This window comes from Pleurodeles waltl, chromosome 8 (genome assembly GCF_031143425.1).
Source record: "Pleurodeles waltl isolate 20211129_DDA chromosome 8, aPleWal1.hap1.20221129, whole genome shotgun sequence".
Lineage (NCBI taxonomy): Eukaryota > Metazoa > Chordata > Amphibia > Caudata > Salamandridae > Pleurodeles > Pleurodeles waltl.
The window spans coordinates 982,468,835-982,495,617 of record NC_090447.1 but is presented as its reverse complement, the minus strand read 5'-3'; the positions used below and the strand labels follow the sequence as shown (position 1 = coordinate 982,495,617).

General features: G+C 49.1%; 1 protein-coding gene across 14 annotated transcripts in view; it reads right to left on the bottom strand.

The window, feature by feature from the left end:
• Positions 1–26,548, bottom strand: part of LOC138250396 (uncharacterized) — a 410,767-nt gene extending 384,219 nt beyond the window's left edge. For 9 of the 14 annotated variants that reach the window (XR_011194951.1, XR_011194949.1, XR_011194955.1 and 6 more), the window contains exons 1-2: positions 26,440–26,548; positions 25,814–25,921 (exon numbers count right to left, since the gene is read on the bottom strand). The gene's annotated coding sequence lies outside the window, so the exon portion shown is untranslated. Of the gene's footprint in view, positions 1–25,613; positions 25,676–25,813; positions 25,922–26,439 lie in introns of all 14 variants that reach the window. The other 5 variants (XR_011194957.1, XR_011194956.1, XM_069205220.1 and 2 more) reach the window with 2 other exon arrangements.
• Positions 26,549–26,783: the final 235 nt, after the last annotated feature.

The window sequence follows — 26,783 nt, the reverse complement described above, 5'->3', positions numbered from 1 at the left end:
TAGCTTCACTTTTATCCCAGTTGATTTTATGCCCCGATATCCCTTCAAATTCCGCCAGGATAGTTCGTAGTGCTGGGAGGGAGCGAGTAAGGTCTGTGAGCACAAGCAATATGTTGTCGGCATACAAAAAGATCGTGGAGTGGCCTCCTGGAAGGGGGACACTGGCTATGGATGGTGACCTTCGTATGATCGCTGCCAGGGGCTCAACTGCCAGGGGCTCAACTGCCAGGAGAAATAACAGTGGCAATAGTGGGCCGCCTTGCGATGTTCCCCTGTTAATGGAAAACACGTCAGAAAGGAATCCCCCGCAATTGACCTGCGTTGTGGGCGAGTTATACAGCCAACAAACTTTAATGAATCCATCCCCTAGACCGAAGCGGTTCAAGGTCTCAAAGAGATACCAGCATTCTATTCTATCAAAGGCTTTCTCAGCCTCAAGGGAGAAAACCATGTTTTCTTCTCTAGAGCCTCTAGTAGTCAAGATTTTATGTGCTAGGACGCGAAGATGATTCCTAGATGACCACCCGGGTACAAATACTAACAGGGTGTAATGAATAAGGGATGGAATAACCTTTTTGATGTGGGCCGCAAGGCGCCAGCCAGTATCTTGACATCCCCATTGAGGAGTGAAATGGGGTGATAGCTGCAGCATAGTAATGAGTCCTTCCCTGGTTTCGGTAGGACCGCTATGGAAGCTCTATTGGAGATAGGGTAAAAAGAGCCTGTACTTTCCGCGCACTGGAAGGCTTCATATAGGGAGTCCACTGTTTCCGTTCCTGTCGATTTATAAAATTCCACCCGCAATCCATCCTCCCAAGGGGTCTTATGGTAGGGCAAGTTGGAAATGGCTTGTATTATCTCCTCTTTGCTAATCTCACCCTCCAGTAGTCCTCTTCCCTCCACCGTGAGACTGGGTACATGGGCCTCCTCGAAGAACAAAGCAAGTATGTCGTGATTCACTGCCTTTTCGGGGGTGCAATGGGTCTGATAGAAGCACCCAAATGCACCAGCTATGTCTTGTGGGTGTTTGAGGAGCGTACCATCAATATCTCGTATGTCAGGAAAGGCTAGTGCTGCCTCTTGCTGGCGTAGTTGGGCTGTTAACAGTCAGCCTGCCTTTTCTCCATGCTCACAATGCCTGCCCTTCATCCTTTGTAGTGCGTACTCTGCCTGGGAGGTATAGCGAGCATTAAGAACCATTTTTGCCTTTTTAAGGTGACAGCGCGTGACCGGGGAAGGAGTTGCAGTGTAGTTGTGAGTGTATGTCGCTATTATTCCCTCCAGTTCTTGTTGACAAGAGCCTCTCTGGGTGTCAGTGAGGGCTGTGTCTTTCACAAGTTGTCCTCGCCGCAGCCCAGAAAACCTGAGGAGAAGAGACAGAGCCTTAATTGTCAGTCGTGTAGGTAGAGACGTGGGCACAGAGTTGATCCTTGCCCTGTGGCCTGCGATATCGTAATACATTCAGGTGCCATGGCTTGTGGCCTGGATAAACAAGGCCCAAATCTAGCGTTAAGAGTACCAGGGCATGGTCGGATAGTGCTGCGTCCAGGATCCGGAAGTCCCTAACCGTGGAAACCAATTTATAGGAAATGAAAAGTAGTCCAGCCAGGGACTTTGTTCCATCGACCGGTGACATAAAGGTGTACTCCTGATCGAGCGGGTGTGAAAGGCGCCAGTGGTCTACCAACCCGTGATCTGCCAGTACGTCCTTCCACAGTGCTCTGTCTGCATTGTTACAGGTATTCAATCTGCCCGTCCGATCAAGAACTGCGTTGCGAGCCTAGGAGACATTAAGAGGCTGTGATCTCCGTCAGAGATAATCAAAATGTAAAAAGAATGAATGTTTAGAGCCCGTAGGGGCATATACGGACCCTACGCAGAGTGTATGATCTAACTGTGTGAGTTTGGCAAGGATGTATTCACCCTCGGGTCGGACCAGGTCTTGAGCACCTTAAATTGTAAGGATCGGCAGAGAAGAATCATGACCCCGCACTTGCGTGCTGAGCCAGAGCCTCCCGACGTGGATGGTGGACTACCGCTACAGGGCACTAGGCCCACCCAGTCTCAGCATAGTTTTTTGTATTCTGAGGAAGACAAATGCACTTCTTGCAAAAGGACAATATCTGTACGTTTGGATTGTAAACAAGATAGGACCTTCTTTCTTTTGATATAATGCATGAGGATATGAACATTCCACTATACGGTCGTCAATGGAAGGGCAGTCCCCATACTCAGAGCTGTTGTGTGGGTCCACGGGGGCAAGATGGACACCTTCGGGTCTATGAGGTACGGTATGGCGATACCGACTATGTATGTTGTTGTGGAGTGCAAGGGAGAAAGAAGGTGAGGGGGTTGGGAAGGGTGCCCGCGGTTGCACTCAAGAGGTAAAGACCAGTCAAAGAAAAGAAGGAAAAGAGAGGGGAGGAAGAGGAGAGAGGAAAGAAAGAAGCAAAGAGAGAAGGAGAGAGAGAGAGAGAAAGAAAAAGAGAGAAAGTTACGAGGCTCACAGAGAGAGAGGAGGAGGTAGTCTAGGTTGGCTTTGTGATCAGGAGGGATATCTTGAGTGAGCTTAACTCTGTAAAACTGCAGGTCTATTACTGTGAAACCTGCGGCCGGACACGCACAATGGCGAGGAGACAGAGCTCATGGGAAGAAAGCTAGGACATATCATAACCAGAATGAATGAGGGTGGGGGTGCCAAGAGTCAAAAGGGGGAGAGGGGAGAAGTGGGGGAGGGAAAAAGAGGAAGGAGAGAGCTGGCGGGGGTGGAGAGACAGCAGGGAGAGAGAGGAGCGTGTTCGGAGTATGAAGGCCCGATCGCTGGTCTCTCACTGATACAATGGCACTAGTATGGGGAGGTGGTCAGAAGAGAACACAGTTGGGGGTAGCAGAAGTGCGGTGAAAAAGGGCAAAACCATCAGGGAAGTGACAAGGATGAGGGGAAAAAAGGAGGGGAGGGTCTAAAGGGAAAAAGAGTGGGAGGGAAGGAGGGAGGGGGTCTTGATTTGGTCACAGGTGTGCTTTTAGGTCTTGGTGATAATGGAGGGTATGTCAGACCAGGACGAAAAAAATAATGTACTGAAGGGTGCCCCCTAGATGGCAAAGATGGACTTATAGACACATGTTGGTGATGGACAGGGGTAGGTAGGCGAAGGGGTGAGAACAGATTATTGGGGATACATGGGGGGGAGAAAGAGCTCTCAGTATCCGTCAGTCGAGTATGACAATGGGATGGGTAGCCCAACAGAAGCAAGCAAATTAAGGGGTAGTGTCCTGCTTTTTTTTTCTTATATAGGAAAACAGAACCATAATCGTAGAAGTATATAGTACTTATGTGAGAACAGTGCGATAATACAATAATAAACAGTAGATTTGTGTCAGACAAAATGATAGATTCACTATAACCACTATGGCCCTCATTATAACCCTGGCCGTCGGTGTTAAAGCGGCGGTAATACCGCCAACAGGCCAGCGGCAAAAAAAATGGAATCACGACCATGGCGGAAACCGCCAACATAGACAGACACTTTAAAACTCCAACCGCCAGGCGGTAGAAACAAACGCTGCTGCGGTAACCGCCAACAGACAGGCGGAGGACAAAGTACCACCCATCGTACCAAAACAGGCCTATCCGCCACCTTTTCCAGGGTGGAACCAATGCTATCAAAAGCACAGCGGAAACAGTACACAGAAGGGAAACGACTCACCTCTCGACACCCAACGATGAACCAGGACGCCATGGAGCCCGAACTACATGTCCTGCCCATGCTGCTCTTCCTCCTGCTCTATCAGGAGCAGGACAGACGCCGTCGACGACCCCGGTGAGTACTGCACCTACAAACACGGGGGGAAAGAGAGTGACACACACAGGCAACACGCAATACCCCCACCCTCACCCACAACACCATACACACAAATACATGCAGCAACATTACATATACACCCCTTCACCCCCTGGAAGAATGCAAGGGCAAAAATAAATGATTGTAACAATTGTAATCATGAAAAATCAGATAGTGAAAGTTCAAAATTCAGTATATACAAATATGTACACCAACTACACAAGTCCGGATAGTGTACCAATCATTGTTCGCGGACCAGTGTTCCCAAAATGAATGGTCGAAGCCCACACAAGATACCTGAGTCGAAACAGAGTGAACACTGCAGGGGCATCAGATCGAAAATAAACAGGCACCTCAGGGGGAAGGGAAGGGGGGCACCCCAGCCGGATGAACGCACGACACCACTACTGCACGAGGGGGATCCATGCTCATTGCTGTACCGTGGGGAGTGCAAAGCCACAGTCTCTCAAGTCTTTCCAGTGGGTGGTTTGCCTACTGCTGTATCCTGGGGAGTGTAAAGCCACAGTCTATCAAGTGGATAACAGTCTCCACTGGTTCTGGAGGGGGCCTTGTGCCCAGAGTGGTTCATCCTGCCAAGGACTGAGGTAGTGGATGCCTTTCTCCACTGGTTCTGGAGGGGGCATTGTGCCCAGAGTGCTTCATCCTGCCAAAGACTGAGATAGTGGATGCCTTTCTCCACTGGTTCTGGAGGGGGCATTGTGCCCAGAGTGCTTCATCCTGCCAAGGACTGAGGTAGTGGATGTGAATCTCCGATGGTTCTGGAGGGGGCTTTGTGCCCAGAGTGCTTCATCCTGCCAAGGACTGAGGTAGTGGATGCCTTTCTCCACTGGTTCTGGAGGGGGCATTGTGCCCAGAGTGCTCCACATGCAGTGTGGCCAGTCCCATTCCCTCACCTGGGTGTGTGTGCCACGAGATTGCCTAGGAACAGGTAGCATGATACGCATGGAGGCAGAGACATACCCCACACTGCTGTGGCTTCGCCTTCCACCTGCAGGTGCAAACAGTGATGGAAGTCATGCCTCATGGAAGTTGGGCAGGGTCCTGGAAGTCTCCTCCAGCCTCAGACGACTGACCACTGGGGATGGTAGCCATGTTAGCGGTGGTGCCACTGTTGGAGCACGATGCGTGGCTGGTGGCGGTGCTTGCGGCAGTGTCTGTGGCGGCGGTACTGGCAGTGGTGCATGGGTCAGCACCTGTTGAGGGACACAGCAGGACGTCTCCTGTAGCCTCGGACGGCTGCCCACTGGGGTTGATGCTGGGGACTGTTGCTGAGGCTGCAGATGTGCCGGTGCAGGTGGCTGTGCTGGTGGCGGTGCAAGTGGCGGTGCAGGTGGCGGGCAGGTTGCGGTGTTAGCCGCCGTACAGGTTGGTGTAGTCGTGGCCAGAAGGGGTGACACTAGTTCCTCAGTCGGTGCCACCGTGCCCTGTCTTGACCTGCTCTTCTGCTTTTGTCCCTTCCCCACCTTTGTTGGTGCTGCAGGTGTCTTGCCACTATCCCCTTTTGTTTTGGCGGAGCCCTTGGTGGCTGGTAGGAGTGGCTTCTCCCTCGGGGATGTGGGCACCTTCTTCACCTTGGCAGGTGGCGGAATGTCCTTGCCCTCACTACATGGCACACAGGCAGCCCTAAAGGGTGTCGCACTCAATGACCCCGCAGTTGCTGACACCACTGTGCCTGGGGATTTGGTGGCTGAGGTGCTGGGCTGGGACCTGGAAAGCCGGGCCACAGGGGAAGGACGGGGGGGAGGTGAAGGGAAGAGGTCAAAGTTTGCCAGGAAATGTTTTTTAGACACACTGGGATGGGAAGATGGAGGAGGTTTGGGAGTGGAGGAAGAGGTAGTGGTTGTAGGAGGTGTACATCTGCTGAATTTGGGTGAAGGTGCATGGGCCGGAGGCTGTTGTGAGGTGGATGGCTGTTGGGTGGGTGTGTGCCTGCATTTGTGTACTTTGGGAGGAGGGCTCACAGACACACTGGGAGAGGACACTGGGGATGTGTGCATGGTAGTGGGGGTGGTGATTGCACGTGAGCAGTGTGTGGTGAAGTGCGTGCTGGAGATGGAGGTAGTGGCTGAGGATGTAGTGCATGCAGGTGTGAGTGGAGATGAGACAAGGAGGGAGGAGGAGGACATGGAGGAGGGGTACACAGTGGAGGAAGTGGATGTTGCTGTGTCTGCATGGGTATGGTGCTTGTGTGAGTGCTTGTGGGATGTGTGGTGCTTATGTTTGCCATGTCCACTCTTCTGTGTTGATGAGTGTGCATGCTTGGGATAGGCTGAGGTACAGGGGATTGGGTCGGGTGGAGGAAGTTGGAGGGGGGAGGCTGCACACAGGGACAATGGTTGCCATCAGTGCTGAGGCCAGAGCCTGAAATGCTCTCTGTTGTGCCGCCTGCCCAGAATGAATTCCCTCCAGGTATGTATTTGTTTGTTGCAAATGCCTCTCAACACCCTGGGTGGCATACAAAATGGTAGATTGCCCAACAGTGAGGGATCTCAGGAGGTCAATAGCCTTCTCACTGAGGGCAGCAGGGCTGACTGGGGCAGGGACTGAGGTGCCTGAGGCGAAGGAGATGCCCACCCTCCTGGGTAAGCGGGCACGGGACACACGCTGAGGGGCTGCTGAGAGGGCGGTGCTGGTAGGGGGGGTGGCGGCTGCACCTGTTGATGCGGTGGGCACAGAGGTGCCTGCCACCGCAAAGGAGCTCCCGTCAGAGGAGTCGTCGCTGTCACTGGTGTATGCTCCTGTCCCTGTCGTGGAGCTCCCCTTGCCCTCCGTCCCACCGGTGGCTTCAGACTCCGTTGCTTCACCCTCCAGGGCCAAGTGGGTTGCAGCTCCCTCCTGCTCCAGTGCCACTGCTGATCCGCCAGATGATGCTATTGCACACAAGAACAGGGAGACAAAACAAAAATTGGGGGGGGGGAAGACAGAAGAAAAACATGTTCAGTGCATGCAACACCACTACCGTTGGCGGACACAGCACACAGGGAGCAGCCCTATGCACTATGCTATGCACTAACAGTTCCTAGCAAATTCACATTCCCATGGGGGTACGAGGCCTAAGCCCAATTGCTGCACACCTGGAAGTCACAGGAGCCTGACTAGGTGTAGATAGCTATTACCACTAGTGGGGTTGGGGTGCCACAGAGCCTGACTAACAAGGGACCTTGCATACCAAGTTCGCCCTGGCCTAGGGGAACCCACAGCCCACCTCCCCCAACCAGACACCTCGTAATGCGCGCAAAGTCAGATGAATGAGAGTGTACTCACCCCCTTGTGGCTGCTGTGATGCCCTCAAGCGCCCATCCAACTCCGGATAGGCCACCGCCAGGATCCAGTATATCAGGGGGGTCATGGTGCGACGGGCACCCCTTCCACATTGGGAGGCCATCCCCAGCTGGGCCTCCATCGTCTTCTTGCTCCAGCGGCGAAGGTCCTCCCATCTTTTACGACAGTGGGTGCTCCGTCTATGGTAGACCCCCAGGGTCTGGACATCCTTGGCGATGGCACGCAAAATACCCTTCTTCTGGTGGGCGCTGACCTTGAGGAAAGGTACAGGAGTAAAGGAAATTACTCACCCATCCGGACCGTCATACTCATTGCACACCAGTTCCCACCCATGCCCTGACGCACATACACTCACCATCCTCACATGCAGGCCTCAGCCCCCCCCATGTATCTTCCATCCACACCACTCAAAACAGGCATTGCCCACGCAGCATGCTCACAGTGTACTCACCTGTTTGTCTGGAGGACCATACAGTTGCGTGTACTGGGGGAGGACCCCATCCACCAGTTTCTCCAACTCCTCAGAAGTGAAGGCAGGGTTCCTCTCCCCAGACTCCAGAGCCATCGTAGCTTCCAGACACAGGTCATAGCAGCACTTGCAGTGTAGGTCCTCCCCTGTTGAAGGTCAGGTATCAAGTGAGTGAACAGAAAGAAAATGGCGGTCACGTCTGCGGCAGGGCGTACCGTCACTGCCGGCATACATCGTCATTGGCTCATGAGACCCATAGGGCCCAATGTTAACCAATGCTGAATTGTGCCACGGTCTTCGACCGCGACGGTGTACAACGCCAGCGCAGTTACCTCATTTCCCCTTGTCCCACCTTACAGGTCAGGCAGCCGCCATTTCAGGGGGCCACATTGGATGGATAAAAACTGCGTCACACCTATCTAGGCCGGGAATACAGACAGATACCAGCACATTGCGATTTACTAACGTTTCAGCAAATAACACATTGTGATCCCTCAGTGTTGGATGACCCTCTGCTCGCTGTTCTCCTCCATAGGGCACATCTGCTGGGGCAGGTGATGAGATGGTGGCCTCCTCCAGTGAACAGACCCCTGGTGGACCTGTCGACAATGGAAGAGAGACACATCATAATCACATACAGACTTGATCGTGCAACAATCCTGGAACTGTGTCCCCAGTTGGAGCCAGACCTGATTTCAGCTATCCGCCATCCCACAGGAATCCCCCCGCCAGTGCAGGTTCTGTCTGTACTGTCCCAGCCAATGTTCTATAACGTGTTGTCCAGAGTGTTATCTGCTCTGCTGAAACACATGCACAGCTACATCGTTTTCCCTCATGTGGAGGATTTGCCCACAGTGAAAGGTGACTTCTACGCCCTGGGACATATCCCCAGCATCACTGGTGCCATTGATGGTACACATGTGGCATTTGTCCCCCCCCCCCACAGGAATGAACAGGTGTACAGAAACCGGAAAAGCTACCATTCGATGAATGTGCAGATGGTGTGTTTGGCAGACTAGTACATCTCCCATGTGAATGCAAAGTATCCTGGCTCAGTGCATGACGCTTAAATTTAGAGGAATAGCAGCATCCCTTATGTGATGGGGCAACTCCAGAGGCACCGTGTGTGGCTAATAGGTGAGGCCAAGGTCCCAATGCAGTTGACATAGGTGTCTGGGTATGGGATTGTCCCTAAGGGTTAGTGTGTGTCTAACAGTTGTCCCTCGACATTTGCAGGTGACTCTAGTTACCCCAACCTGTCATGGCTACTGACCCCAGTGAGGAATCCCAGGACAAGGGCAGAGGATTGCTACAATGAGGCACATGGGTGAACTAGGAGGATTATAGAATGTACCTTCGGCCTCCTGAAGGCCAGATTCCGGTGCCTCCATCTGACAGGTGGCTCCCTATACTACTCACCAAAGAAGGTGTGTCAGATAATCGTGGCCTGCTGTATGCTGCACAAACTGGCTTTGCGACGCCAGGTGCCTTTCTGCAGGAGGATGGGCCAGAGGGTGGTCTTGTGGCAGCTGTGGAGCCTGTGGACAGTGAAGAAGAGGAGGCAGAAGAAGAAGATGACGACAAGCAAAACAACATCATCATGCAATACTTCCAGTGAGACACAGGTAAGAAGATGTAACTGCTTCCCACATCTCATACTATTGTTGGAGCTAGCATACGTTTGTCATTTTCACTCAATGTATTGACCCTGACTTGTTACTTTGCCTTTCCATTTCACAGATCTGGGTCCCACTTTGTGCCCTCTGCTATGGTTACTGCTGGCCTACAGCTGTGTTACATTGGTATGTGAACAGGTACATTGACATTGCTATATTCCAGAGATTTTGTAATTACACATTTGTGAAAGCACAGACTGACTCCAGATTGTTTTGTGATTCAAGTGTGTTTATTTCTGTGCAAATAATTGGAGGGGATTGTAAAATGGGCTGGGGTGATGGTGGAGGAATGTCCATGGCAGAGTCCAGTCTATTTGTTTCACAGGTGCATTGTCCAATGGGGCATAGGAAGTGGAGCAATGGCAGTTTAAGGTGGACAGGGTGTCAAAGTGGGACAGAAGGGTGACATTCAGGGTGGTCTTATTTCCTGGTGGGGGTCTTGGCAATGTTCTCTGTCTTGTTCCTGGATCTCAGGGACCGTTTGCGGGGGTGGGGTGCTGGTGGCCTGTTGTTCCTGTGGCGGTGCCTCCTGTACACTAGCGCCGGTGGAGGTGGAGGGCTGTTCATCGTCCAGGCTAGTGTCAGGGGCCCGTTGGTGTGCCACTGTGTCCCTCCTTGTGTTGAGAAGGTCTGCCAGCACCCCTGCAATGGTGACCAGGGTGGTGTTGATGGACTTCAAGTCCTCCCTGATCCCCAGGTAGTGTTCCTCCTGCAGCCGCTGGGTCTCCTGAAACTTGATCAGTACCGTGCCCATGGTCTTCTGGAAATGGTGGTAAGCTCCCATGATGTTGGCGAGTGCATCGTGGAGAGTGGGTTCCCTGGGCCTGTCCTCCCCCTGTGGCACAACAGTCCTCCCAGCTTCCCTGTTATCCTGTGCCTCTGTCCCCTGAACCGTGTGCCCACTGCCACTGCCCCCAGGTCCCTGATCGTCCTGTGTTAGTGGGGTTACCTGGGTTCCCTGTAGTATTGGACACACTGCTGATTGAGGTGTCCTGGGGACAGAGGGATAGGCCCGCTTGGTGGGTGCTGTGGCGGTGTTTCCTGAGGGGGGAAGGTTCAGTGGTGGTTTGTGACTGTGTCAGGGGAACCGACTGTCTCGAGGTCCCTGATGGGCCGGGCTTGTCATCTTGATCCAGGCATGCAGAGCTGCTGTCATCACTGTGGGCCTCTTCTGTGGGTGGCTGGATATGTCTGTTACCTCCTGTCCAAGGACATTGGGTAGGGGTCCTGTTGGGGTGTAAATGCATAGTTATTGTACCTGTGTGTGCCATCTTGTGCAATGGGTGAGTTACCCTCTACTCCTGTGCTTGCATTATTGGCTTGGCCCTTGTGTGATTGGTGATTTTGGGGCATGAGTGAGTCTCTCTACTGGACATGCTTTGGTGATGGGTGTCCATGCATTGGTGTTACAAGAAGGGCTTGATTTCGGGATCTGTGGGTTGTGTTAGTGGGGTATCTGTGGGTTGTTGAGGTGATGGGTGTGAGGGTGGGAGTATGTGATGGCATGCAGGTGGGTGGGGGGGGATAAAGTAGTAATGATTTGCCTTACCAGAGTCCAGTTCTCCTGCTACTCCTGCGAGGCCCTCAGGATGCATGATCACCAAGACTTGCTCCTCCCATGTTGTTAGTTGTGGGGAGGAGGTGGGGGTCCACCGCCAGTCCCCTGTACAGCAATCTGGTGTCTGGAGACCACGGAACGCACCTTGCCCCGTAGGTCGTTGAACCTCTTCCTGATGCCACCCCGTGTTCTTGGCTGCTGTCCCACTGAGTTGACCCTGTTGACGATTCTGCGCCATAGCTCCATCTTCCTTGCAATGGATGTCTGCTGCACCTGTGATCCGAATAGCTGTGGCTCTACCTGGACGATTTCCTCCACCATGACCCTGAGCTCCTCTTCAGAGAACCTGGGGTGTGTTTGGGGTGCCATGATGTTGTGTGGGTGATGTGTGAGGTGGTGTATGTTGTGATGTGTGAGGAGATGTGTTGGTGTGTGTTCTTTGAGGTGCGTGGATGTTATAGGAGTGATGGTGTTGTGTATCTGTGGATGCTGGTGTTGTGTTAGGTAGTCTCTCTCTCTGGCCTTCTTTCAAAGTTTTGGTTGTAAGGGTTGGTGGGTGATATGGGTGATATGGGTGTGTGCTTTATATTGGATTGGGTGTGTGGGTGTGGTGTGTGTATGTGTATCAGGTGTGTGTATTTTGAATTGTCAAATGTGGTCGAGTTTTGTTAGTGTGTGTGTGTATTTTGAGCACAGCGGTGTGTACCGCCAATGGTTTACCGCGGTTGAAAGACAGCTGCATTGATTCGTGGGTCGTGATACTGTGGGCGTATTCCTGTTGGCGTGACGGTGTAGGTTTTGGTATCGCCAGTTTATCACTTACCTTTGGTGTGGCAGACTTGTGTGGGTGTCTGTATTGTGGCGGATTCCGAGCTGTGGGTTGTAATACCTGTAGCGGAATTCCGCTGCTGCAACGGTATGTTGGCAGTCTTCTGTATGGCGGAAAGCGGGATTTACCGCCAGGGTTGTAACAAGGGCCTATGTGTGGAGTCTGAGAATGCCCAGAGATGGAGTAGGGAGGGGAAGGTATCCCCAGCAGGGCGAGTGATGTGGCTATATCCTCAGTAACAACAACAATAGGAACAGTGATAACAATGATATGATAGCAAAGGTAAACATGTGTGGTACTTAACGCACCACAGATAATCAGTCTGGTTGCCCATTGATGGGTAGCCAGGTGATCCAGCAATTGTCCCCAGAGAACATGCCAGTCAATCAGTCAGCAGGGGTTTCAAAGGGGACCTCTATTTGTCTTTGTGCGGCCCCTGGGTGATGTCTGCCACCATCTGAAGGACCATGTCTCTGCCATCCAGAAATGTCGGTTGGGGGTCCAGGAATCTACCCCTTTTCTAGGCTGCAGAGTAGATGCGGAAGTCACTAGGATCGGCGTCCATGTGTAGAATAGAGTCACTTGGCATGGAGGGGCTTGACATCAGGTCCCAAGTTCATGGTCCATGGGTTGGGTGGAAAGGCCATCCAAGAAAGAGTGCGGGTCCGAAGGTTGGAAGAAGTCCCTGAATTTACCATCCATCGTTATGCACATTCTGGCCAGCTCAAAGAGTCCAAATTTAATGTTCAAATAAATTCAATGTTCAAATGACGCAGGAACGCCTTTCTTTTTTCATTTGTCTCATGGCAGAAGTCCGCAGCAATACAGATCTTGTGGCCTTCATGGCGGTATGGGCCATGGGCCCTCGCAGTCATTAACAGCTGGAGGACCTGTTCATGCCGTGGAAAGCATGCTATAATGGTAGTATTCTTATGGAGGGGGACAATCCTGTGGGCTTGTTGAAATTCCAGCATGGAGAAAAAGTAAGGCCCGTGAGGATAGAGATGAAGTCTTTAAGGAAGGCACTCAAAACGTCACCCTCCACTTTTTCCAGCAGGCCAAAAAAATAGACATTGTCTCTGCGGCTTGTGTCCTCTGGGTCCGTGAGTTTGTGTTTGAGGAATCGCAGTTCTGGTTCATTATCCGGCAGTGCTGCTATCCTGCTTTCGACGGTATGCAGGTGATGATCCAGATCTGTGACTTTGTCCTAGAAACCAGCAATATCTGCCTGGATCGACTTGGAGTCTGCAGATAGGTCCGTGATCTTGGAGTCCATGGCTTTCAGGCAATGGCCTTTTGCAGAGATTTCCTGCAGAATACGCTCCATGGCAGTGTCTGGGCTAAAGTCCAATGGAACGTCTGCAGAGCTGGGGCCAAGAGTGAAGGCGGATGAGGACATTGGTCATATTTGTGAAACAGCTTCTGGGAAGAGCAGCTGTCACGTACATTTACCAGATGGTTTGCCAGAGGGCATCACCTCGAAGGGGGGAGGACCAAGAGCACCAAGAGGGCCGGCGGAGCCCAGAGCCAAAGGCCCAGTGTTAGAGGGACAGCAGCTTCAGTGGGGGACCGAGGGTTGCTTGAGTACCCCAATTTTTTCACGTCTACAGCGCACAGCTGTGTAACCCAGCCGCACTTGTCCCACCTCTAAAAGGTTGGATATGACGGCTCACCAGTACTGAGGATTACATAGTTGGCGAGGGTAGTGTCAGTAACGGACATCGAACCTGGATAAGAGGGCCTTTGATGGATACGTTTTTGGGAGGGAGCAACCATCCTTGTTTCCCCCAGTGACCGGTAAAGGTCAACACCTTTGTCTGTGTGTGGAAAAGAGGAGCAAGGTGTAGGAATACACTTCTCTCGGATGTATCTTGACCTGTAGGTGACCTGTCAATCACTCCGTCGAGGCTATCATAGGAGTAACTTGCGTGTCCCTGGTGCAGGGTGGGGTGGGGGGGTGCTCCAGACGTGGTGCGTTCTCATTGACTCAGTGTGATGAGTGACCTTCTTTGGGCGGCAGGTGTGGTAGTCCATTGATCAATGCGGCCCACCGGGGGGGGGGGGGGCGAAAAAAAGGTGGAAGGGTACTCCGATTTGGCAATCAGCACCTCCGGTCAACAGTCTCTTTGCTGGTGTCTACTCCGGGGAAAGGTGGCATCCAGCAGGTGACGGTAGAAAGAATGGTGTGGCAAGAGGTCCAAGAAGTCTAGCCTGCCGCCTTCCACACTTCTACATGTCATTCAGGCCCCTCCAGGTGCAAGAGATTGTTAATAAGAGGGAATGGGGGACAGAAGGGGCAGGCAGTGCGAATCTACAGGGACCCAACAGACACACACGAGACCCCTCCGGCAAGACTCACCCTATACTCGCTGCAGCCACCATCACTCGAAGAGGTGAAGAATCCTGGCAAGCGCTGGGAACGGAGAAGTCTTGGAAAATAGTCCTTTTAATCCTGAAGAGCCTATAAGGTGCTTAAAGTGCTGAGAATGCTGTGTATGCTATGCTGTTAATCCTGGAGGGAGTGGAAGATATCAGGCCTGCGGCTGCTCCTAGCTGTACAGGCTGCGGGCTTGGTTAATGTCTTGAAAGCTCAAAGTTGCGGCAGCCGCGCGTAAGACCTTCCCGTCAGGTCTCTGTCATGGTGTGCTGCCGATGCGCTGATGGTTCTGAAATGAAATCAAGCCAGTGGCCGCTTCCCTCATTGCAGGCCACGGGCTCTATTAACATCCTGTGAGGTTGTGGCAGTCGCGGGCAAGACCTCTCCATCAGGTCTCTGCTATGCGCTGCCGAGGCGATGTGGACCTCAAAATTGAGAAAGTAATAAGGGTCTCTGGATGCGCCGTTAGCTCCATCGCCGCACCCAAGCACACACAGGGTCGCAGAACATGGCATTCAGGCAACCATCATTCCCATGGGCTAGTTGTTTGGCCTCCTGGTCAGAAACCTCAGGGACATACCAGGATTTTAACAACCTTGAACTTAGAACCTAGACTCTGCCATCTGTGAGTCCTGCTCTCCAAGTGGTGCCACCCTAGTCTCAGACCCTTGGAAGTGGGCCTGAAAGTATTCTGCCAAACCCACCAGTGGGCCCCATCGGAATCCATGTAAAGCCTCGGAAAGCCTTTCTGCCCAGCTGACAGCCTCATCGGAGTTGATGCTGAGTGAAGCCCGGCCCCGCAAAGCCTCGCGCACAGCTGCCAGCTCCATTGAAACCAACACAAAATGATGCAAATCCCCACCAACTATGTTGTGCAGCTCAGCAAAACTGGTGCAAACCCTCGCCACGCAGCATTATCGGAATCAATGCCGGAAGATGTGAAACCTTGCAAAGCAACGCCACGCAAACCTCACACGAGGATTTAAGGTACTTTGCTCAGCAGGCCTATCTGAGTTACTGTAGCTGGCTCACCCTCTATCACCTTCGGCCTTAACTTGTGACTTTCTCCTGGTCCGGCGTGACCAGATATCCCCATTTGGCACTATTTGTGCTATTTTGGCATTATTTTCACTGAAATCTTTAAACCTGCGTATCTCTCATTTGACTGATTAAACTTCTGATGTTTTTGTCTTGTTTTATTTAATAGATTTTGCTCTATCTTTCTCAATTGCTAAGAGATTATTTTTGTGTTAGGCTTGCACTATATTACTGTTTGAAGTGCTGCATAAATACTTTACACATTGCCTCTAAGTTCGGCGGGACTCCTCTGTGCCAAGCTACCAAAGTGTTGAGCACAAGTTAATTATGGGTGTGCTTGTGTCTTGCTCTGGCAAGGATTATAGTTGCTGGTTCACCCTCCACAACTAGTAACCCAATTTTCTACAACCCCCCTCAATCAAAAAAAACTAATTTCTCACGAAATTGGAAACATTTTTTAATACGAAGTACCAAGAAACATTGTGGCTAACCTTACAACATAGTTATAACCATTGTGGCTTGCAAACTTGAGAACCAAGGCTCATTTATATTGCTATGAACATACCACAAAAGACTTGTAACATTGTCCATTGATTTAGTAATTAACTTTTGTTTGCAAGTGTGTTGACTCTGTTGCTTAAAGTTACACGTCCAAGTACCAAGCCTAAACCACAGTGTGCATGATAAATGTATGCAAAATATGTTTAGGATTTAAATTTAAGATACGCAGGGGCATATTTAAGAAAAGTGGCGCTGCACCCAGTGCAGCGCCTTTTTTTCTTGTGCCCCTTTGCTCCCCTCTAACACCACCATGTGTGCCCCATATTTAAAATACGGGGCACCACGGCGGTAATTAGGGGACTAGCGTCAGAATTTTTCATACTAGCCTGGCGCTTTGCAGGATTAGCATAAAAAATTCAGAAGCTAATCCTGCAAAGCACCTCAAGGCCCGTTGTAACTAATGAAAGCCTCCTTTTAACACCTGCTCTGAGCAGGCATTAAAAGTGCTGAACAAAATGGCACAAGGATTTCCTTGCACCATTTTTTTCACCCCCCCTAACGTAGAATGCCCCCTTTGCATACATTATTCCTGGTGCAGGCATAATGTAGCTCAAAGGGTTACATGGTGGAGCAATGGATGCATTGCACCACTTTTTATATATGGCATGGTGTTTTTGGCCTTCTAACTATTCCAGGCTTTAACACATGAGAAAGAGAGAGAGGGCTAAGTGTGAAGAAAGGCTTCATCTGATCAGACTGAGAAGCAGAGTGAGTTCAACAAAAGTCGTTTGTCTTTCTCACAATCCAGGTTCCTCCTTCCCCTTAGAGTGGTCTCATAGAGGGTGTGTATTTTGCCCATTCTGGAGAGCGTAGCTGGGTATTGGTGGCTAAAGGTTTGTGCATGACTTCCTCTGGGTCAGAGGATCACAGATTAGTCAATCTAGTAAAAAAGTGCTTCTAATCTCTGTCTGACACCATGTTTGCAATCATATCAATACCATTACAGCCCATGTCTATCCTCACTTAAACAAAAAATAAAATAAAAATACCCATACAGTTGAACTCCACAACTGGCCCACATATTCAAATGTGGGAATCAGCAGTAGAGACATTTATGATCAGTGAGATCACTGCTTTACACAAAGAGATAGGTCAGTGCTTCACAAGTACTTTATTGCCAGGGAATGGGACGAGATGTGCATAGCCCTTTCTGAGGCTGTGAAAGACCCTGTAGAAATTACTAAGATGTTCCCTTTTATTATCTCAACAGTTCACTTTGAAGTGCTGGAGGTAACATGCTCTGGAATACTTATCTGGAACCCCTCTTCCTGGTATTACAGGTACCCCCATGCTACTTTTGTTGCTGTTTCATAGACTCACATCGCTTTGTAGCGCTTTATCCACCACACACCATGCCAAGAACAAAGATTGCACAAAACCTATTCTTGATACTTGCCTAGCTATTAGGGAGTTGTTTAATTATGAAAGAAAAAACATACTCCTTTAATCAAGACAGCCAAGAGTCCAAATCCCTCACAACTCTCACAGGGCCTAGGAACCCAAATTTATTTTGAACTACTCTCTGTACCACAACTATAAAAGCTTGAAGAGTTGAAAGACATCTAAGCCAAATCTCCAATCTTCAGCTACTGCCTTATCAATGCAACATATTCAGCCACCCTATCAAAATTGTGTGCAAATATACCCATGAGTCTGTCTTGATATGCTGCAAATCTCATGGATATTGTTCAAAAGAATGATTTTTAATTGCATTTCCTCAATCCTTCCTCCAGGATACTTAACTATAGAGGCAAAGTTGTAGCAGTAATCAAGAAGATCTGTGAATTAAATCAGCACCTATCCATTGAATTGTTTTCACTAGACCATCATCATGGAACACCTGATGGATATTATTAAACTGTTTCCAACAGTAAAGCTCTTCATCCACCCACATGGGGGTTTCAGAGCCTCCAATAGGGGACTGATTCTAGCAGGACATTGCATGAACAATGACAGTTTGAGTCCAACTCGACATCGGAGTCTCAGCAGTGTAACCCACTGCATTACTTTGAAGTGGGGCTTCGACTCCTCCATTTGTAGTCTATGACTACACTCCTCTCAGGAAAAATAGGGGTAGTCCCTGTAACACTCTCTGTCCCCTTTCAGTGCATCTGGACATGCCAACTGTAGGATACCTCTTGAATGATGCACAGTTATATTCTGGAGTTCATAATCTAACTCAGAAAATTATAACATATGGAGAAGACAGGTTATACCAATAAATTATTTTCAAAAGTTGCCCCTCTACCTTTTCTTGGCCTCTTAGGACTTATTCTTGGTCCAGGGCTAAGGGAATCCTCCACTAGCAGACAGTTTTGCTTTTACTGTGCTGCTTGTGCCTGTTCAATGGTAGCCCTGGTTAGGTCTGGCTTTACAGCACAGCTGTCAACCAAATTGATATTATGAATATTTACAATAGTGGGGAGCACCCTGCCTAACATCCCAGCATGCCGTCAGCCCCATTGCATCATGATAAATGTAGTTTAAGTTCAGTTTTACTTCGTTAAAATGTCGTACTCCATTAACTTTGTGAATATTTTACCTCAAATAGGTGCAGCCAATGCTGTGTGAATTCGGTCATCTCTGGACACATGTTTCTGGGTTAATCCCTTCTTCAGCAGAGAACAGTTAATAATTTCCAGCATGCCAGTGAGAGGAATTGAAACCAAGATGATTTATGGCAGCGTTTCCAACACCCTGGATGCTGGAGACACTGTGGGTCAGAAGGCACGTTGTTACAGTCATTCTGGTATTGCCTTAGATCACAATTCTGGGAAGAGGTCTTAAATCACATAGATGAGTGCCTAGATAGACAGCTCCCATGTTTTCCCACAATCAAAATACTTTGCCTTCTCAATGCACTTACCTTCCCAGGTTAAGTCCTGTGGAGGACATCAGATAGGATGTCCTCCTTTATGCAGTTTCCTTTAAGCAGTGTAGAGGGCATTAGGTACCAGTATGTGGTTATTTTTGTGGCTGTCGCTATACTAGCAGTATTTTGCGCTGTATGTCGGACTCTATAAAATATCTTGGTCCATTCTTTCTGGGAGAACCGGTGACCTCTCTCTAGTTCTTAGCCCCTGTGACCTGGCATCCGAGATAGGGGTGTAGAATGAGTGAGCATTCAATAGATCTTGGAGACCAGACGTCTGTCGTCCATCTTCATAACCAACCACTTCTCAAACTCTGTTAAGGCTGAGAGGCTCCGGTCTGAATGGCGGGTTTGACGAGCCAGTGTTGGATCTCCATATACTGTAACTGTTCGGTCTCCAGGAGCCTATAACCCCTTTTCAATTGCTCAAAAGGAATAGCTCCTTCTTAGGTGAAGAAATGATCTAAATACCTACATCCTGCCTCGTCCCACAAGTGGAACGCCTTTAGGTCCAGGCCGGGGGTGAAGTCAGTAGTGCCCCTTATGGGCATTATGGGTGACAGGAACAGTGAAAGTCCCTGTCAGCATGCCACCGAGTCGCATATCTTTAACTGGGCGTTTGTAACTGGTGAGGTGTATAGTCCCCAAGCCCTTTGTGGGTGCTTCAGGAATGGCGTCTTCCACAGTAGATTCCCAGTTATGGCGCGGTCCATGAACTACCACGGTTTCTCTGATTTTGCTCTTGACAACTCCACTAAGAAGCAGAGTTGTGATGCATGATCATAACCATGGAGATTAGGGAGTCCCAGCCCCACCTCCGCAGGAGGTCTATAACTCAACTAATTGATCATTCTTGGACGTCCCACTGCCCACAGTAAGGCCTTTTGCAGCTTGCTAATCATTCCAACTGGAGGATCAGCTGGTAGGGACTGGAAAAGAAAAAGTAATTGCGGGAGCAACATAATTTTTATGGCCACCACTCGGCCTAGCCAAGAGACATGGTATATGCACCATTGTGTGAGGTCTTTGGTGACCCGCTGAAGGAGGGTCCTCTAGTTAAGGGTCACTGTGGCTGCTACAGTCGAGGCCAATTGAATGCCTAAGAAGGGAATAGGGGTTTTATCCAATTGTATAGGATATTGGTTGGAAAGCTCCGCCTCAGCCTCTGGGAGCACTGTGAGGTTTAGAGCCTGTAATTTTCAGACATTAATCCGGAAGCCTGCTTTTGCTGCAAATGCGTCCCCTCCAGTAAAGAAGGCCGGTGGTGCTCTGAGGGAGTGTCCAGCACTACTTTGACATCATCTGCTTAGAAACCGATGGTATGATCATCCCCTTCGAACTGGACCCTGGTAATATTTGGGTCATTGCATACCCTCTGAGCGGAAGGCTCTATGTATAATGTGAACAGTATGGGTGAGAAAGGGCAACCTTGCCTCGTCCCTCTGCAAATGGAGAATGGGGGAGATGTCCAACAATTAACTCACACTGTTGCATCAGCAGGTCATGATTGCTGAGAGTCCTTACGCAGAAGCACTCCCCAAACCCCTAATGCCTAAGCATCGCTTCCAAATAAGTCCAGTAGACCTGATCGAATGCCTTTTCGGTGTTGATGGCCAGAAGTATGATGTTGTGTTTCAAACAAGGGGCCTTATCGATTAAGAGGAAGATTTGTTTAGTATTATCACTTCACTTCCTGTTTGGGGTGAATCCTGCCTGATCCAGAGCTGTCAGTCCTGGGAGTAAAAGGTTCAGTTGAGCAGCCAGAATGCTCGTGAAAATCTTAGAATCTATGTTGAGAAGGGAGATGGGTCTTTAAGACCCACAGTGCATCCTGTCTTTCCCAGCCTTGTGGATCACAATTACCAAGGCTTCTCTCATGGAAGGGGAAACCTTGGTATTACCGGTGATAGAATTAAACAATCATGTAAATAGCAGGGCCAATGTTGTGCAGAAAGCTTTATAGAACAGTGATGGAAAACCATCTAAACCCGGTGATTTATGAAGCTGCTGGCTTGCTATTGCAGTTATCACTTCCTCAATTTGGATGGAACATTCTAATTCCTCCGCTTGATCTGCGGTAAGCCTTGATGTATGTGCATCCTGCAAATATGCTGCTGGGTCCCTGCCAATATAGTTTGGGCCTGATACAGTTTCCCATAAAAGTCCTGGAATTCGGAGGCTATTGATTCATCCTCAGTGACTTTATCCCCTGTTGCAGACACCAAGGATTCTACCCTAGCTGTCTGTGTTTGGGCTTGTAATATGTTGGCCAACAGCCACCCACATTTATTGCCCCTTGTATAAAAAGAGTGCTTAAGATGCAATAATGAGTATTGTTTCCTGGGTGCCTATAGTTGCAGCCACACTCATGGAGAGCATCAGTCCAATGATGCATTCGCGCCAGCTCCCTGACATTTTGTTGCATTGTTTCTCGCTGCTCTTTACGCATTTTATTATCTGCCTCTGATATAGCTATGAACTTCCCTCTTATAACCGCCTTGAAAGTCTCCCACAAAAATGAAATGGGGACACCAATTGTGTCGTTGGATTCAAGGAAGTCCTGGATTGCCTTAGTTATCCACTGTATCACTTTGGGCTTATGGAATAGAGTGTCACGCATGCGCCATGGTTGATGTGCTTGTCTCATGGGGGGCACTGCTAAGTAAACTAATGCAGCAGAGTAGTCCACCAGGGTTCACCAGTGACTGCGGTTCTATGACTGCTGAAGTAACCAAACATCGTACCTCCTTTGTTGCTAAAATGCACTCTTGATATGCGTATGTTTTGTGGGCATGTGAGAAGAAAGTATAGTCCCTAGTTTTGAGGTGAAACTCCCTCCAAATATCCATTAACCCCAGCTCGCCTAAACACTGGACTCCCATTTTGGACAATTCTCCAGTGCCTCCCAGGGACTGAACTGAGCGATCTTTCTCATTACAGAAGACAGTATTGATGTCCCCCCCCCCCAGGAGTACTAATCTGTCCCCTGCTGTCATCAACTCAACCACTGCCCGGCGAAGAAAGCAATGTTGCCCCTCGTTAAAGGGTGTAGATGGCGCCCAGGACAAAGGCATAGCCCCCACTTTGTATGTGATAAGCCAGGAGTCTATCCCTGAATGTTTGGGGCCTATCTTGCCCTTAAATGTGCAGGAGATCAATATAGCCCCTCCCGTAGTCCTGGTTGGTGCTGAAGGGAGGAACTGGAGTGGAAGGAGCGGGATTTCATGTGGTGCCAGTCCCCCACTACTAAGTGTGTCTCCTGAAAGAGGCAGATATCTGCCTATGACTGCTCCAGATATGTCAAAATAGCCCGCCTTTTAACTGAGTTATTTAACCCTTTCGCATTGAGACTAAGTATCCTTAAGATATCATGTGAAGTGTTTAATCTTAGTATCTACTATCGGAATCTCTCTCTCTCTGTGAGATAGTGAAGAGTTCTCTCTGGCCTGGTTGTCCCACCCTCCCATCCCTTGAAGTAGCTGCCTCTGTGAAATATCTCAAGGTGCACTGTAAGTATCTTACCCCATGAAACCTCTGAACAAAACAACTTCAAACATATTGTCTCTGGCTTGGGAAAACGATTCCGGTCCGAGCCCAAGGCATCCCAAAGGAAACTTGGTTGTGGAGATATGTGGCCTGCTACCAGTCCATCTTTTCCCATATTTAGCGTGACAGCAGACACCCCCAAGTCGGTCGCCCCCCCCCCCGGTGGTCCAGTCTCTTCCAATTTTGAGCAAGGGACCTTGCTGGCTTGCATCATGAGTCACTTATTATGGCCCTCTGATAGAGTCTCCAGGACGGGCAGTCTTTCTTGGGCAATGGTATCCGAATCGAGACACTGTGTCCCGGACGAGGTTGGTGTGCGATGCCACAGAGAGCTTTTTGGAGGTCTCCTCTCTTTAGCACTGGATGGAGCCATTCTGTCCGCATCTCGGTTGATCTCCATCTATTCACAGGGCACTTGCACAGAGCAGAGTTGGTGCAACTTTCCGTCCCATCGGAAGAAGAGGTAAAATGGATGACCCCCATGAGTATGAAACGTTCTTGTCACGAAGGAAGGAGGTGACATGGTGAAAGTATTTTAAGTTTTGCAAGATCAGCGCCGAGAGGTCATGATAAAGCAGCAGGGTGTGTACTTTAAACCGGAGGGGGTGTTGTTCTCTAGCCTTCCATAAAATGAGTTCTTTCACCTGAAAATCGTGGACGCAAACCAGAATATCTGCAGGGCTCTGTGTCCTGGAGCAAAGGAAGTTCATCCTGTGTATTCAGTCCAGCTGAATGGGTGCATCTGTAGAGTGTTCCAGTATATGGACGCAGAGTGCTTGAACATAGACTGTGACGATATCCTCCACTGCTGAGGTCAGTGCACCCCTTAGGCGAATGTTGTTGCATCTAGACCTGTTTTAAGGTCCTCAGTGTGTTCCTGGAAGTCTATGTACTGTTCACATTAGTGGACTATTCCTGGCTGAAGCTGCTTGAGCTCCTCCCCTCTGCTTATCTCTTGATTTTTTTGGTCAGACACCTGTTCTCCGAGGTCACAACCTCCTGGTGCACTGACTTACATTTTTAAGAAAGATCCTGCTTGACCATCTGAAGGTCCTCCCTGAGGGACGCAAACAAAGCCTTAACACAGGAGCATGTCACTTGGCTTTTGAGGTCTTCTTCTTCAGTCGCTGTCTCCTGGCTCCCTGGTGGGGGATGATCACCCTCCAGAGGTCTTCAACAACATGTCTTTCAGGTTCCTGTCTTTTTTAGTGCTAGCGGTCTGCGGTCCCCTCAATGTCCCATGTAGACATGTGAAGGAAGCTGGGGTTTAGGTGTTCTCCGGCTCCCAGGCGCTCCCCACTTATAGGAAAGAGCAATGATGTGCCACTATGGTGCCAGGGCAATCCCCCCATCCGCTGTGATGGGTATGCTTGTGCTTAGCTGCTCCGGTCCTCCCTCTGCCCAAGATTGTCAAGAGTGTCAAGTTGCTTCCCCCTTGGTAACTGATTTCCTGTCTTTCCAGGCCAATGGCTTGTGTGGTGAATGTGTCTCCTATTAGGTGTGGTCAGAACAGTAGTATTCTGGAACTGCCTGAGGTCGCTGAGAGGGGTGTGCACTGCCAAAAGGGCCGTAACTGCGTCGCTATAAGACAAGCTTGTCCCAGCCCAGAAGTAGAGCCCAGGGCTCGGGCTCCCTCAGTGAGTCCTCAGCCCCTCAGTGTAGTAGCAGGGGTGATTTCAAGGCATCATTCAGGCCAATAGGAGGGTCCCAGCCCCAAAAGAGATCCTTCCCCAGGCCCCTGCAAATACTTTTCTGGATTTTCAGGCTCCCCCTCCCCGATCGATAGTCCAATGGACCATAGGCTATGATGTTAGGCAGCCCTGAAGGTGTTTGTCCATAGCCCAGGTCAGACGAGGAGCGCCACTACCAAGGGATTATCTTACCTCGCGCTTGAGGTATCCCTCAAGCTGCTCTCCATCGCGCATCCCAGGCCTGCTACTCACCTCCCTTTCCCAGTGTGGCCCGAGAGCCTCACTCAATTCCTCGGCTCTCTGCTGGGGTCTAGGGCATTCTGAAGTCACCATGTTGGCCCAGTCCTCTCCTCCTCAGGCTGAGTCTCCTCTCTCAGCGCACGGCCAGACCTTAGCTCCTGGTTCTTTCTTTCCAGGTCTAGGCTCGGGTCCTCAGCAGCATTCAAGGCCACTTTGCTTGCTATATTGGGGGGAGAAACCCTTCAACCACCAAGATCGGGTGAGCGGTCTTACATCACACCTTAAGAGTCCGCCATCTTGGCCACACCCCAATTTCATAAGCCTGGGTAACACATACATGACTAAGGGCATGGTTTGTGCATAATAATGACAGTATCACTTTATCTGATAGATTTGCACCACTTGAATTCTTTAATGAAATCGACTGACTTGCTGAGATTAGGAAGGAAGAACTTTCCACCCTACTGTTGCTGAGAACAACATTACAGCAGAAAACGTTTGCAATGACAACCCCTGCCAGAGTCCTCACATATGTACTCATAAAAAACCTGGTAAATACCAATGTCAAAATAACGTCAAGGAACACTGCAGGATTAATAAAGGAGCTGAACTGCCAAGAACGGTTAAATTATATAGCAATGTAACAGTTTATGTCTGTGCAGGAAACTCTGGCAGTAGGCACGTTCTATATTGAGGGCTTTTTGTGGTTTGTTACGCAAGCAACACCTTCAAATGCGAGAAGGGCAAATGGGGGGCTTGTTACCTCAGTTACATTTTACTTGCAGCCAAAGTCAAACAGATTTATACAGCATCCTCGTGTTATCAATGTGCGTTATTGAAAGTATGATGTAATCCAGACTTCGTGATCATCAATTTTTATAACAACAAATTTGACTCTACTCATTATGAGGAGGTTAGCAATATGGAGAAGGATTTAGGCTTATTTTACATTGAGGGTCAAATGACACGTTTTTAATATTGGCTGGGAACAATATTACCAGATGCTATTTCTCCTTCAAAAAGGTGTATGAAATAGTGAACATGCATGAAGAGGGGAGGCCCACTCTAAAGACAATTCCTATGTTGAAGCTTTGAATAACTTGATGGTTAAATACAACCTAACAATGGCTGAAGTCCTATGCAATGCCATACCAACCCTATTGCCTACATTTATTGAGACTGGTGCAAGAAGCAGGATCAACTATATGGCATCAGCAAAACCCTTAGTGACTACTGTAGATTTTTTACAAGGCCAAACTCCTCAAGCAAACATAATCGAGTGACGCTAACTCTTCAATTGTACACAGTACAATATACTAAGACAGTTGGACTCTCAAGATTGTTATTGATATATTTATATATAAGTGAACAAGGAGAAAGGAAGGTTAGGCATGGCGTGGTAAAAGATTAGAGAAAGAGCCACTTAATATAATTTAGAGGGAAAGTCCAAGATAGTCCTAAAAAGCACAAGAAGATAACCGTGATCTTCCTAGATTAATGAAGAACGTGCGGGTGCGCTTCAAGGTTGGCAGGCTGCGTCCGTGTACAGACTAGAGCATGCTAGAGATATAAAAAAAGGATGGCCCCCTAAAGAGTAAAAGATAAATGTACCTAGACCGTCCGGTCAGTTAGGAAAAGTCGAGCAACCCACGATAGGGCAAGTAAGTGATAATCTGTGAAGAGAAAAACATACACTGAAAAGCTGCTCATAATTAAAAAGAGGCAACAGTTAGCCACTGTGAATATCTAAGGAAGCACAAAAATAAATAAATGAAAATATATGTAGGAATACCTCATGGTATTGCAAATACCTTGAAAAAGCTGTAGCTAGTATTTTCGCTTGTATTATTGGTGTAGACAATCTCCAAAGGTGATCATGGAGAGAATGGACGGCCCTGATAAGCCGAAAGTCATATAGTCTACATGGGGAAAAAGAGAAATGAGAAATAAAGAAACAGAATTTTAGGCATGAGAAAAGACTTAATGAGTCATAAAATGGGAGAACAATAACGAAAAAAAGAGGAGATAGCCTGGTAAGTACACTAGAGCAATCTAATGTAATGTGATTGCATTGACGGGCTAAACAAGCCCGAAGCCGATAGGGAGTGGTGTGACGCAGAGGATACCGGTTTACATGGGTTATGTACCCCTGTTACCCATTAGATAGAATTCCTAAAGTAAAATTTGTAGATAATACCCAAGACGGAACTATGGAGGGTTATAGCAAACAACACCATTGTTACAGATAACACAGATAGTTATATACTCATAAGGAGTAGTTAGCACGGACATCTGGCAGTGTTAAGCTCTATGCTGCGAATACCGATCGAATATGGAGACATATAGCTGGAAGCTGGTCACAAACTGAGCTGGGCGAAAAACGCCGACAGTACCATTAGAAGGTAAAGGGATACATTGTGAAAGTAAGGCATCCTACCGTATCTAGGTGTAGAGCCGAATAAAGTAGTTTGGTCGTACCCAATTCCAGTAAGCGAGTCCGAGAACGCGGTACTGGTTTATAAACCGGTGTCGGCGGTGACGAAAACAGAATAGGGACTGAAGAAATGGGAACGGCACGTCCGTGAACAGACATTTACTGAGAAAGAAAAAGCGACGGCCATCTTTGAAGTAGTAGTAAACTCGATAATAGCGTATACGTAAAGGAGTTGTGCCATCAGATATAACAGCCCCAAGGGAAGTCTTAGTGAGCTAGACCACTTTTAAGCTAATAGTCAGATAAATATGAGGATCTACTACACAGTGATTATTTGTAGGTGATGC